The sequence below is a fragment of the Periplaneta americana genome, chromosome 2 (assembly GCF_040183065.1).
Source record: "Periplaneta americana isolate PAMFEO1 chromosome 2, P.americana_PAMFEO1_priV1, whole genome shotgun sequence".
In the NCBI taxonomy this organism is placed as follows: domain Eukaryota; kingdom Metazoa; phylum Arthropoda; class Insecta; order Blattodea; family Blattidae; genus Periplaneta; species Periplaneta americana.
The window spans coordinates 194,184,837-194,200,154 of NC_091118.1; positions in this window are offsets into that span (position 1 = coordinate 194,184,837).

A 15,318-nucleotide genomic window follows, 5' to 3' on the forward strand; every position below is an offset into this window, starting at 1 on the left:
GATAGATAGATAGATAGATAGATAGATAGATAGATATATAGATAAACAAAGAAGTAAATAAATATGTATATAAATAAAGCTACATGAAGTCCCTTGAAAACGGAACAGACCAAAGGCCTAACCTTCAAAGCATATGATGAGAAATAGACATGTAGACACACAGACAGACACAGAGACAGACAGACAGACAGACAGACAGACAGACAGATAAAAAAAACAAAAAATAAATAGAATGAATGTATTCATTATGTCACCATATATTACGTCTCAAACATACACAAATAAGTGTAATGTAATCCTAGTACAATTAATATAAGCTTAATTGCTAACTTCACAGTCATTAACGCCATATTTTACTGGCTCGTAGTAATACTGAACGTATTGAATTTCCTGTCGTTCTGTTCTCTTCCCACGATTTGTCTGTTTGAAAGTTTCACGTAACTTTTAATGTCAGAGGTCGGGGTGACACACGCTGTCTGCACGTTGTTACATCTGACAGGTGGCATTACGAGTACTCTAAACAAATCTAGTTCAGGACATTATCTTCTGGAACAAGACCTCTTTAACATTGTCTCTTTAGGAACAAAATAATATGAAACATTTTACCAAAGATTAAACTTTGAATAATATTGAACGTTTGTGGCTACTCGTATTTGGTTCGTTTGGTCCCAGTGCTATCAGATACAGTCAATATTTAGATGTTATTGTACTCTGCTTGTCTGCCAGCGTGGAATTACATTTCCGAAACGTAACCTCCGTTGGATCCCGGCCACTTAGTCACTCGTAATGAGTGCACCTCTGCACATAGTGTGTTGGACATTGTGCCACTGTCATACATCTGTGACACAGTGCATGAGGGTTGGCCACTAAAGGGAAACTAAGAGATGGAACTTAAACTGAGAGGATTCAATCCGACATCAGAACTGGAATCCGGTGTGGCTTACTGGATAAAGCGTCAGCAGGTAGAGCTGAAAACCTGGGTTCGAGTCCCGGTGCCGGAAGAATTTTTCTCCGCTTCACCCATCCTTCATCATAATTATGATAATGTAGAATTCCCGCACGGAAATATTATATGTACCGTAAACTGGGGTTACTTTGAACACAGAGGAAACTTTGACCACTTTTTTTTTTTCAGAAAATCATATTTAGGTTTCTACATGCTGCATTTTTTATAGATGGAGGTAAATTATCATAAAATCATTCTCATACCAAATTTACCTCCATATATAACAAGTACTGCATGTAGAAACCTAAATATGATTTTCTGAAAAAAATGGTCAAAGTTTCCTCTGTGTTCAAAGTAACCCCAGTTTACGGTACTTCGGTACATCACAGTAATATATGTGTAAATAATCACTTAGTGATTTAAGACGGTGTTCATTCCATCGGATCCCGGTCACTTAGTCACTCGTAATGAGTGCACCTCTGCACATAGTGTGTTGGACATTGTGCCACTGTCACACAGTGCATGAGGGTTGGCCACTAAAGGGAAACTAAGAGGTGGAACTTAAACTGAGAGGATTCAATCCGGCATCGGAACTGGAATCCGGTGTGGCTTAGTGGATAAAGCGTCAGCACCTAGAGCTGAAAACCCGGGTTCGAGTCCAGGTGCCGGAGAGAATTTTTCTCCGCTCCACCCATCCTTCATCATATGATAATACAGAATTCCTGCACGGAAATATCATACGTACTTCGGTACATCGCAATAATATGATATGCGTAAATAATCACTTAGTGATTTAAGACGGCGCTCATTCCGTCGGATCCCGGTCACTTAGTCACTCGTATTGAGTGCACCTCTGCACATAGTGTGTTGGACATTGTCCCATTGTCACACAGTGCATGAGGGTTGGCCACTAAAGGGAGACTAAGAGGTGGAACGTAAACTGAGAGGATTCATTCCGACATCGGAACTGGAATCCGGTGTGGCTTAGTGGATAAAGCGTCAGCAGGTAGAGCTAAAAAACCGGGTTCGAGTCCCGGTGCCGCTCCACCCATCCTTCATCTAATTAAAATGTCTAACCAAATTTATAAACTATATTATTCAGACAGACTTGTTCAATTAGTTTTTCACAAATTCATATGAAGTAGCTATTTGCAGATTCTAGTCACTCATAATAAAGGCCTACTACTATTGCGTTATTTGAAAAACTGCTATTTAAAATAGCATACAGACTTTTTAAAAAGTTTACTACAGTACTTCCTATACAATCTTAAAGATTCCGACACTGCCTTATTACTGGGGAAAGGAAGTTTATGCATTTGCATATATGTTCTCTATCGTTGTGTGAATATGCTGAAAGATAATCTACATGAATCACAAATTTCTGAGTACAATGATATTACTTTCATTGTGCATAAAAGTGCATATTTTGCCTTTATTTATAAAAGCATCATATTTTCACACTTATGCAAGGAAACTGCATATTATATAAGTTTATTTGTCTTTCCCTCATTTTTAAAAGTGTGTAACCTCGTAAACACGACTAATTTACGTTTATGAATTTTGAACGTAACGATGACGCCCTCATAGGGAGCCTCTCAAGTTAGCAATTGGTATTCCTCTACTGCAGTCTTTAGCAGATTTCGATAGAGCAATATCCAGTTTAACATCAGTTCCAGGGAATGTAGGAGATAAAGTGAACGAGAAAACAGCAAATATTCTTTCCAAAAACCCTGGCTATTATCAACTTAAAGAAATTCAAGATATTTTCGAAGGAAAAACACCACAAAAACCAACAACATTTTCTATATAACAGTTCACAGCTTTTGTGCAAGCCCCTCTTACTTCTTGTGACGTAGAACGAAGTTTTTCGCGCTACAAAGCTATGCTGAGAGACAACAGGCGAAGAATGACAACAGAAAACATACGTCACTGCTTAGTTGTGAACTGTAACAGCATAAATGGAGCATTCAGCAATGAGGCAAGCACTTCAAAATCGGACAATTTGCCACAGAAAATTGGTAACTGGGACAATTGGCCACAGCAAATTGGTAATAGGGACCATTCACCACAGATAGACAATTCGCCACAAACAGACAATTCGCCACAAATAGATAATTTGCCATAGATAGACAATTTTCCACAGACAGACAATTTTCCACACTCAGGTACAAAGATAAATACCCGAATCAGATCACCTTCCACTGTTTCCTGAAGTTGGTTAAATGCTTCATGGACATCCTCTACTGGAACAAAAGCTAGCGAGACGAGTGAGTGGAATTTTCTTTAACATTATAGGCCTATTGCTGCACCAATCCTTCGGTCTGAAGCAATCTTCAGAAAGACTGGGCTAAGTGAAAAAGACAACCAGCTACAGTAACTCCGCAAAATTCACTTTTGATTAGTTTATAACAGTTACTTCGTAATCAATAGATATGAATCTTGGGTTTAATTGATTTTCAAAACGTCACCCCACGTCAGACGGTTCTTTGACGACACTGCTTCCATCTTCTGATAACGTGACTGTTGCCACGCATGTCACAGCGCCAAACAACTCCATTCTTATTTTCTCTAAGTCTCGTGTACATGTAGCCAAGATATATTAATTTGTCAGGGCCTCTTTCTGATTTTGTGAAGCGAATTTCTTCCGCCATAGTTCCGAATTAGTTTACAGCTTCTGGATTTGTCTTGTGTTACCATAGAAATATAGTCTAAATTGTTGCGAATTTGAGTATTGCCTTGAATTTTAATGTGTGGCTAATTGTCTTTGATACCAATTTAAATTATGTGGCGAATTGTCTTTGATACGAATTTAAATTATGTGGCGAATTGTCTTTGATACGAATTTAAATTATGTGGCGAATTGTCTTTGATACGAATTTCAATTATGTGGCGAGTTGTCTTTGATACGAATTTCAATTATGTGGCGAATTGTCTTTGATACGAATTTAAATTATGTGGCGAATTGTCTTTGATACGAATTTCAATTATGTGGCGAGTTGTCTTTGATACGAATTTAAATTATGTGGCGAATTGTCTTTGATACGAATTTAAATTATGTGGCGAATTGTCTTTGATACGAATTTCAATTATGTGGCGAGTTGCCTCTGTGGCCAATTTTCTATGGCGAGTTGTCCCCAATCCTTTCAAAATCCATAGACTAAACGTACCTTATTATTCTGTTAAAATAATCTCAGACTGATAAAGCATATTTTGTAGCACATTTATCTATTTTTACGGCATAAATGCATACGTATTCTTCACGTTTTTAGGGCATGAACTTCCTTTCCCAGCTTATTACACAAAAACGGGACTTTTAATGCATCATCCTTGTCCTGAGATCATCGTAAAATGTTGTATGTGTCCATCATTTTCTTCTTGTAGAGTGGAAGACAAAGAGATTGCCTGGCTAGAATATTTTTCTAAGTCTAAGAATAAAGCATCGTGCATACCCATCGTTAAAATCGCTTGTTCACAACACTTGCGGCCATATAACGTGTCCGTTTTCGTGTAAACAGTAGGGTTCGATCATTGCGAGATTCTATTTTTATTTAATGTGATCTTTAACCTAATTCAATGCGATTATTCGGTGTTTTGAAAGGTGTATTATACTAATACGCAGCCACGCGATATCAGCACGCAAACAACAGTTCTTACTCAGTATTTCCAATATTACGTTAATCAATACGCAAGTCACGCGATTGAAGAAATTATGAATCGATTTAATCTAAACTAATAGTTAAAAGTAGCAGCATATATCGCCATCTGACTTGCAATTTGCAATAGCTCATGTCAACCGAGCTTTACAACTTAATAATTTCAAAGCGGGCAATCTTCTTTACCCACCATTATAGAATAAAGGTGCTAATATTCTGATATGAGTAATATTGTGATAGTTATTTTTGAGAATTTATTACAATTTTACTGAGCGAGAGGAAGATCGGTTTTTTGCGTCAGTCTATTAAGGGAATGTTTGTGGACAAGTTTCTGCACAAAACCGGTCCTTCACTCGGTCAGTAAAATTGTAATAAATTCTCAAAAAGAATTATCACAATATTACCAACCTTTACCCTACAAGTACTGTCATCCTCTGAGGAGTTTAGTGCTGAGAGGAATGCGGTTCCGACTAGTCTAGCGCGGTACTGGAGTGGGAGGGGACAGTAACAGCGGCAGTCTGGAAGGAAATACAATCATACTGAAAACATTCGCCCAATTTACGAGATCAGTATGCCTATTAGTTTTCTAACGTATTTTGGCGAGATAGAGATACAACCATTCGTACTTACGTGTTCAGAGAAGGAAAGTATTGTAGAAAATTTTATTTATTTATTTACTTATTTAAGTTATTTATTTATTTACTACTTATTTATTATTTATTTTGGTGAAGTTAAGGCCATCACACCACCAGAAATACAAATACAATAAAATAAATAAAAAGAAAAATCATAGACCTAATACAACTACAATAATATAAATGAAAAGAATCATACTATAAAATTTAATGATTAGTAGAATTGAATTACATTTGTAAAGTAATCAATTTAAATATACTGTAGGCTACTGCTGAACTCACTTCAGAAGTAAAACTACTTGATTTTGTATTTTAAGATATCACCAACAAATGATTTTCGCATGGCATTATAGGAATCTGTTTTTCACGATACCAATTACACATATTCTAAAATTCCAATAGAATAAAACCAAAAATTTTCCACAGCATGTTTCCTTAAAAATGACTTGTAACGGTGAAATATTTAATGAGTAATTCATATAATATTAACATAGCTAACATCAGGGAGAAGATTAAAGACTGCATATTTTTGGACGATTAATACTTCCCATTCCGCTCGGCTCGGCTTGGCTGTAGCAACAAAAGAATCTACCTGCAACCCCCCCGCACCGATGTCAAGCATAGCTCAGGTCCCAGCGCTAAACTCGTCGGAGGAAGACAGTAGCGTCCTCTCTTCAACGCTGTCAATAGCAATTCTGATGTCATGTTTTTAAATATTTTATATGGACAAATTCCTCCAACGGATAAATTGTTCTAGCTCTGCTCAGAAACACTTTGTCCTTCACATAGCCCCACAACCAATACTCCGCAGGGTTAATGTCTGGAGATCTTGCAGGCCAATTAACAGGAAACTGCCTTCTGGTAACACGGTCACGGGCTTTCCAACATCACTTTTCTCCAGGAAGAAAGCTATGCTAAGGATTTCAAAATCCTTTAAAATCCGTGACCCTCAGAAGGATTTGAACCCGCGGACTTTGGATCCAACGGCGGATACGGTAGAACAACTGATTGCCAATGTAGTAGAAACCGTGATCACATGTGTGGAGGGAGTCTCTAATCCGGGTGGGGTCACGGGTCGCGTGCCGACTTCAGGTCTCGGCCGGGCACCTCAGAACAACATCGGCTCAAGTAACACGATTTATTTCGGACCAACACTTATTCCAATTTTATTTATCAGTTTCATCAGCCATTCAAACAGACACAAAAAGTAGGGCTACTTTGGAGTGTAAATCTATTCAATTGTTGGATATACAGATCATTTACATTTGATGGGAAGGTCGCTGAAATTGGTGAAGGAAGCTCTGGAAAATCTGGGGACTGCTGGATAGGAAGTTGGACTTCATATAAATGAGAGCAAAACCAAAGTCTTGATTCAGTCCAGGAATAGGACCAACTCAGTACAAAGAAGATATTAAGGCTGGAAATTGTACTATAAAAGTTGTTCACAGTTTCGAGTATTTAGAATTACAGATAGAAATGAAGAAATAAAGCAGATACAGAATCGACTACAATCAGCTAACAGCGCGTACTATGCCATTCTCACACTGATTAAATACCGTGGAGTCAACTGGTAAACACGGATTATATTGAATAATTTCGAGGGAAAAATTGTTCCGGGGCCGGGCATCGAACCCGGGACCTTTGGTTAAACGTTTAACCAAAGGCCCCGGGTTCGATGCTCGGCCCCGGAACAATTTTTCCCTCGAAATTATTCAAATTAGCTTTACAGGGAGTTATACCTGAAAGCTTGATTTGCACGGATTATATTATATATAAAACACTTATTCGGAATATTGTTATACATGGAAGTGAAAATTGGATTATGTTACAGAGGACAGCTGCTGGGATTGGTAGTTCCGAAAGGAAAATCCTCAGGAAGATATTTGGACTGTTTTAAAATACTAACGAATTCCAAAATGCAGGGTTTGATTGCACACACAGTCTACTGTATAAGAGTTAAAAAAAATTGTCAATTCCAAAATTTAACCGTGGTTATACACTATACTCTTCATAAATTTATTTTAAATGCTGAAAATATTAACATTTAAATATGCAGTGGATTAAAACAGCAGATTTTTCTGGTACATTCCTAATGGGACAAGACATTGTCACAATTTTCTGGCTCGGCCCCAACAGATGTCTTTTATTTCTTAAGCGTTTATAAAAGTGAAATATTTTAATATTAAGGGTAGGCTATATGTAAGTGAACGACCACAAATATTATCAGAAAATGCAGGCTCTAAATTTCTAAAATTTTATAAGGAAATGAACTCACAATTGGACAAAAATTACAAGGTACCACAACAAGACTTATTAGAACTTAAATATCTGACAAAAGTATAAAAAAACGTTACTAATAATATTTTTTTAGAATTCACTTTTTACTTTAAAATAAATTTTCCAAAATCTGATAATTTTCACACATATTTCATAACTCCACAACCATTAGAGACAGAATTATGAAATTTCGTACACTGATTCAACCTGCATTTATGCAAAAGATAGACTACAATAATGCCCATTTATTTGAAAATAGAAAAAATAGGTCACAAAACATTATGTAAATTTTAATATATTTTATGCTCGACCATGCCGAAATGTAGTAATTATACACCTGGTAGCGGTCCTTTAATGCATCTCATTAAAGTACACCTACTCATTAAAGTACAGGTCTTCAGCCAATCACAAGTCAGCTTTGTACCGTTATATCGATTATTCTCGGATATGCAATCGACAGACAATTAGCGAAAAGTCACGGAGGCTGGAAATCCAATACTGTCGCAGAAGGTTATGTTCTGTTACTATAATAATTAGCGTTAATTGTAAATAATATTCAAATAAATTCAATTTGTCATCTCGTTTTTCAATTCTAAATCAATTTCCAGGTTATATCAGACTAATGTTCATCTTATTCTGTGCCAAGGTCAATGACATTCGGCCTCGGAAAAAATCAATACTTTCGCGTCTGCGCACATCTCACAATTCAGGTCAGTTCGCACATGACCATAAAAAGACCTAATTTTCAATACTTTCAAGTTAGAAATATGTTCGAGCATAAAAAGTCGTATGAAACTTGCCTATAATGGTGATTAAGACGCTCGTATGAAAATTATGAAACTCGCTTGCGCTCGTTTCATAAACAATCATACTTGCGTTTTAATTACTACCATTATAGGCTCGTTGCATAATATACTATTATATAGGACAAATACAAATTAATTGTATTAAAATAAACAACTCTACATGTCTGAGAGTAGTCTACTTTTCAGAAATAAGTGTTTATTACATGCAGGAAAAATATTAAAGATGTCAGAGAGATCATAACAATGTTATGGTTACCAAATGATGTAACTGCAGAATTTTTTTTTTCATACTTTGATAAAACTGGTTTGAAAAATATTATTAGTAACCATTTTTAAACTTTTATCAGATATTTAAATTCTAATAAGTCTTGTTGTGGTACCTTGTAATTTTTGTCCAATTGTGAGTTCATTTTCTTATCAAATTTTAGAAATTTAGAGCTTGCATTTTATGATAATATTTGTGGTCGTTCACGTACAGTACATATAGGCCTACCCTTAAATGCACAGTTCTCACATTTTTATTTAATTATACTATTCAATTATTAATTTTTTCATCTTAAACTCGGGGATTGGAGCTATTTGATGTCATAGTGTTTCTGTGCAAAACAAATGAAATATTGCACAGAAAATATGCACTTTCAGATTATATTAAAAAACTACAGGGTGCCATTAAAAAAGGTTCTCTATGACGTCATAACTTGTACAACAGCTGCAAAAATAATTTTTTTCATAAAAATATTCATTTCTAAATATATAGTTTGAAGTGTCTGAGTTTTCTGTTCAAATCCTCACATTTGGTTTTAAATATAATTATGTGTTACTTTTGAAACACCCTGTATACTCTATCAGGTCTTTCTGAAAAATCTTGCCCTTCTCAAGCAAAAACTGTATTAGTTGAACTGATTTAAATGGGATATTTCTTTGTTACAAAAATATTCATAAATGATTACAAATCATTGCTTTTAAACAGCCGGGACTCCTTAAACTTATTTTTTGACCCACAAATTCCAAGATTTAAATCACGATACTCGCATGGAACCAGACATGCAGTTCAATGTATGGCCTTTATTAATTAACATATAAGCAATGCACATCCGACAATGCCAGCAAACTATAATGCAATTTGCTTGTTTGCTGGGAGTTGAACGACTCTGACGCTGTGAACAGACGGTTCGTGTGTGTGACCGTTTCTTTTATTCGGCATGCAGATTTGACGTCAGACGTGTTGCGTGCCTGCATATCTCGCGTTTACTCAGTCCCTCCCGGCTGTTGCTGGCTAACGTGTGCTAAACGAGGCGAAAGACTCATGTAATTGAAGTTAGACACGGAAATGCAATTTGAATATTGAGTTTCACGTACCGCAGTTCTGCTTTCAGTGCTCGACAGCACGATGCAATGGCTGGCGCATAAACTCTCCAATCAAAGGGATCCGAGTTCATTCACTCGTAGTGGTGCAGGACGATGACAACACAAGTAGCGATGTCTAGTACTGCTCATTGTGCAATTTGCTCACGTATGTTAATGTGTCCCAAGCCGTAGTATTAGGTCTAAAGGCCCATTCACAATGAATATTAAACATAACCGTAATATAAACACAGAAGTTTGCGCCTAGGCTACCAAATGGAATCATTCACAATGATTCACATAAGCATTGACATAAACATTACCATAAGATGTTAACATGAAAGTTTGCAAACTCCAAACTTTCATGCTTATGCTTACGTGATTTGCAAACAGAACACAATCGTGGAGCGCTGAAGTATACGACAGAATATGAGGAAATGGCGACGTTATTATATTTCCATGGTTACCAAGTATGTTTGCTGTTATGTTTATGTTCCCATGATGAATGATGATATGGCTTCTTGATTTTACCGTAACGTTTATATTCTTAAGTTAACGCTTACGTTATGTTTAATTTTCATTGTGAATGAGCCTTAAATGCGTCATACCTAAACTCGCGTTACGGAATGCGTGCTCGTTCAAGTCCTCATGGGGAGCGAATTTTCTCATGAAGTTTGCCAGAGTAAAGGAACGGTGCCTACTCAGAATCGTGATGAATTTGGGAAGTTACGATAGGCGGCGAAATTCGGTTTCGATAACCACCTGTAATGGCTGGGGGATTATTATGCTGACTGACCACACGATATCACCGTATTGGTTGAATGATTGTTCACTTCTGCTCAGAGTCGACCTTGGTCTTTCATGGACTTTCGTGCTACGAATAATAATCTATACTAATAATAAATCTGTAGCCGAAATTTTTCTGGTAATTTTCGATTTTCCAAAAATAATTGGTCCTAACATATATAATTAACCACCCTGAAACCGAAAATAGCTTTTTTGAAATTTTTATTTGTATGTCTGTCTGTTTGTTACCTTTTCACGCGATAATGGCTGAACGGATTTCGGTGAAAATTGGAATATAAATTAAGTTCGTTGTACCTTAGATTATAGGCTATATGGCATTCAAAATACATTATTTAAAAGGGGGGGTTATAAGGGGGCCTGAATTAAATAAATCGAAATATCTCGCTTATTATTGATTTTTGTGAAAAATGTTACATAACAAAAATTTCTTTAAAAATCATTTCCGATAAGTTTTACTCTTTGAAAAATTTTGATAGGACTGATATTTAATGAGCTAAATGAATTTTAAAATTAAAATAACTGCCATCTAAGGCCGTGTAATGAAATAAACAAATGACTTCGTCTATAAGGGGCCTTGGTCAACAACAATCGAAAGCTATGAATCATAGCCTACAGAAAATGTTTCTGTGTTCGTATGAAGCAATATCGGAAGCTAAATTAACCGATTTGTATAATTAATTATTATTTCACCATTGGAAAGTGTAGTTTCTCTGTATGGACATAATGCTATAATGTTATTACAGTAACTTGTGAGTGAATTGAGGACAGGTAAGATTAAAATAGCTTCTTATGCACAGAAAACTTGATAGGTTATTCTGTATAGCCTATTCATTTCCTGTATTTCTTATAATAATGTTTATGAACATATTCATTTTTATCTCAGAGAATTAACGAACAACGAGAGTGTATTGATTTAGTATGCAGTAATAGTACGTTAGCTTAGCAATCCATTATTTTATAATTCAAATTTTAACTATGCTCAATTGAATCATGTTAAAATACATAAAATACATATGCAATAAATGCAATGCAAAAAAATTGGGTAATGAGCCAAGCAGATTATGTTGCGCTGTTGTAAAAGTTGTTCCTCCTGAGATTCAAGAGCTCCCACAACAAATTAAAAACTTTCTAATTCGAGTACATCCGTTATCAACACACTTTTTCATAATATAATATAAACATAATAATAAATCTGTAGCCAAAATTTTTCTGTTAATTTTCGCTTTTCCAAACATAATTGGTAATAACAATTAAGAAACATGTTAAAGGAATTGTCATTGCACCAAATGAGTGGTTTCTGGATCAAAATGATCGCATTTTAATATTTTAAATACAATTTAAATTAAGTAACATATTAAACGATTTATCCTTCTATCAAACACGAATGTTCCCTGGATCAAATGTCCTATTTTAATTATGTAATTACTTTATATTTATTTCTAAAGGGGTGCAGCGGAGCGCACGGGTACGGCTAGTAATAATAATAATAATAATAATAATAATAATAATAATAATAATAATAATAATAATAATAATAATAACATGTGATAGACAACATAAGACAAACATTTCTGTATAACCGGAACAGACAAAATTTGCCTAAATCGTTTGATGATGATGATGATGATGATGATGATGATGATGATGATGAAGTTTTAACACTGAATCCTTCAAGTGGATAAGGAATACAGAAGAAGCTCTATTATCCGTGGCAATGAATGGGGCGGGCTGAACGGTTAATCGAAAAAATCGGATAATCCATATCATAAAAGATTTTCATAAATTAAGTGAATAATTCTTTGACCTACAATTTCGTAATTTCCTTCGTGGTATTGTGTTTAACGTGCTATGTAGTGAATCAGGAGTTCATCAAAAGATCGGTTGTCAGCGATGAGTTCTTAAGGGCCAAGGATTGATAGATGATGATGATGATGATGATGATGATGATGATGATGATGATGATGACGACGACGACGATGACGACGACGACAATTGTCTGCGGAAAGATAGGGTTACTTGAAGTCTCATATTGTAAATTTACATACTTTACACACTTTATTCTAGTTTTCTTTTGTTAAATCGCGTTCAGTTGTAACGCCAATCTCCTACTCTAAAGCAGCACAGTTTCTTCTTTTCCAAGCCTCTCAATTATTTCTATTTTTTTTCGGTAATTAACACAATTTTGTTTTGACAACTGTGGAAGACATTTTGCATAGACGTTACACAGTACGGCCACTCTAATAGTAAGGATGGGGACTGAATTGTACACGGGTTTGTGGACATTCTTGGGGTAATTTCTATGAAAGCAGGTAGTGATCATTTTACAAGTAACTATTTCTGTGCAGACAGCTAAGTATTTCTACTACATACTTCGTAGTAAGAGTAAAGACTTGTAAAAATAACCTTCTGTAGAAAACTAAGGTGGGTGCTCCTGTTATGGCCATGTTCCTGATATGGCCACCCCCCTATTGTGATTTAGTTAACCAAAAAGTCCGCTAAATCGCAGCAGCATCCAGTGAAAGAGCATCCGGGTATGTCACTTGATCGTTTTCCATTCAGTCAGGTTGAGCAATATGGCGTCAGTTGCCTGTTTTGCGGTTTTCATGTGACCTCTTCTTATTTTTCTCTGGCAAGTCTCCTTTGTTTTATGCATGTTTTTCAAAGACTTGTTCATGAAAACCATCGTACTCCATTCAGTTTTTAATGTTCTGTTGATTGGTCTTGTCGTTGATGGCGTATCTTTTACGAGTTGTTCATAATCAAACGATTTTCGTGAAAGCTTACCTACTCCTGATATGGCCATATCAAATGCACCATGGCCGTATCAAGTTCATTTCACTTTTATTTTTTCACCTGACAAATTTACATGCCTTATAGCTGGGATTACGCAAAAATTTTGTATTTTAAGAAAAACAACTTAATATTTTTTATGGAAAAACCTGTTTTGACTACACTTTTGAATTATAAAAAAGATTATTAAGTGTCATGTTTATCCATTTTACATCAAAATTATTTAATTTTAGCACATCTGCGCTATCAAACTGAAAACAATCACGATTTATAGAACATGGAACAACGGTGGCCATATCATGTGCACATGTTCCTGATATGGCCACTAGGTAGACTTTTGGAAATTGGGACTTTTTGGACAATTAAAGCTATTTTTATGGGGAAAGGAAATTGTTTTAAGAAAGTCCATTAGACTGAGAACGAGTAAGAAAAAAGTGGTTTACACTTTTTTTTCAAAATGGCGGCTAGAAAAATTCTCAAACCTTAGCATGGCCATATCAGGGACACCTACCTTATATAGAAACATAATATACAGTACTTCATATTTTTTCTGCAGCAAAAAGAAAATAGGAGCTAGAAAAAAAAAAGTCGGTTAATCCGACAATCGGTTAATAGGGTGACGAATAATCGGGGTTCTACTGTAACTCTCAAGCCTTGTAGCCTATATTACGTTCCATCTACTTTGTATTTTGTCTACTTGTCAATTATGTACTCATCACAAGTAGCTGGTCAGATGTGTATCCTTATTATGTGAGAAGACAGGGAAATAAGGACACTTTGAAAAAATGAGATTCTAACCTGAGTCTTGAACACGAAAATCCGGTTCTAGCTTTGTCACCGCCATCTAGAAATTCGTATCCTCGAGAAAACACCGCAGATGAGCTTTTCTTATTCCAGGTCGAACATAGGAGATCTAGCATGCATTTTCATTCCACTTCCTCTCACACGTTCACACTGAAAGAATGATGCTTCAATTTAATACAAACAAAGTGACATACAGTAGGTGTGCTTTATTTCTATCATTTTTTTTAAACCAAATGGTATAAATTTCCAAACGGATGACACAAGACACAATAACACTTTTTGAACATACATTCTCAATTTTCCTCACATAAACTTTACAGAGAATTACATATAATTGAGTCTCTTTATAAAAATGTACTGTACCATCTACTTTATCTGCATCATAAATTAAAAGATATTTGGAACATAACAGACTAAAAAAATAAATAGAGAATATTGTCCATTAAATTACAGAGTTGGCCATATAACTCCTTGTCTCAGGAAATTAATCTTGGATCTTCCAGGCGTCTCGCATATGTCTTTGCAGAGATTATCAATGGATAAAATTCGCTCCGGCGCCGGGGATCGAAACCCCAGTTCTACCAACTGAGTGCTCTAACCACTGAGCTACACCGAGGCTCAATCCACAGCACCGGATCGAATCTTTCTCCTTTGGTAGGACCAACAAATTAATCTTTACGTATCTTTGCATAGTTTGGAGTTACATGGCTCAAGTTACAGTTTTCAGAAACGCCAACAAAAACATATATATTTTTTCTTTTTAAATTATTATAAGAAAATAACTCTTTACAAATACAAATCAAATTGGAATGCTTTGAAAAGTTTTGGGGTTTGTTATTTTTTAAGAAAATAAGACTGAGGGAGAAAAGTTCTGAAGTAAAATACAGTAAAACTCCGTTTTAACGCGGCTTAATATATGATTCATTCGCTTCTACAGAGAATATGGTTATATTTTGCAGTGTGACACAATTTATTTGTTTATTTTTCTTTCACGTTATTTGAATTGTTATTTTTTTTCTATAAAGTAATGGTAAAGTGTCCGCATGTACATTTCAAAATCATTGTCAACGAAGTTCAGTGATATTAAAGATTCTACCGTCATCAAAGCTTTTAACTCAACTCTTATAGTCCGTTGATAAAATTCACCTCAGTTTTGTAAACAAGTTCCTTAGGATTTTTCTGAGAGTTACTTTGTACTGTAGAAGCAGCCATTTACACTAATTCTGTTACAGCAAGTGGGCAATATATGGCATTAA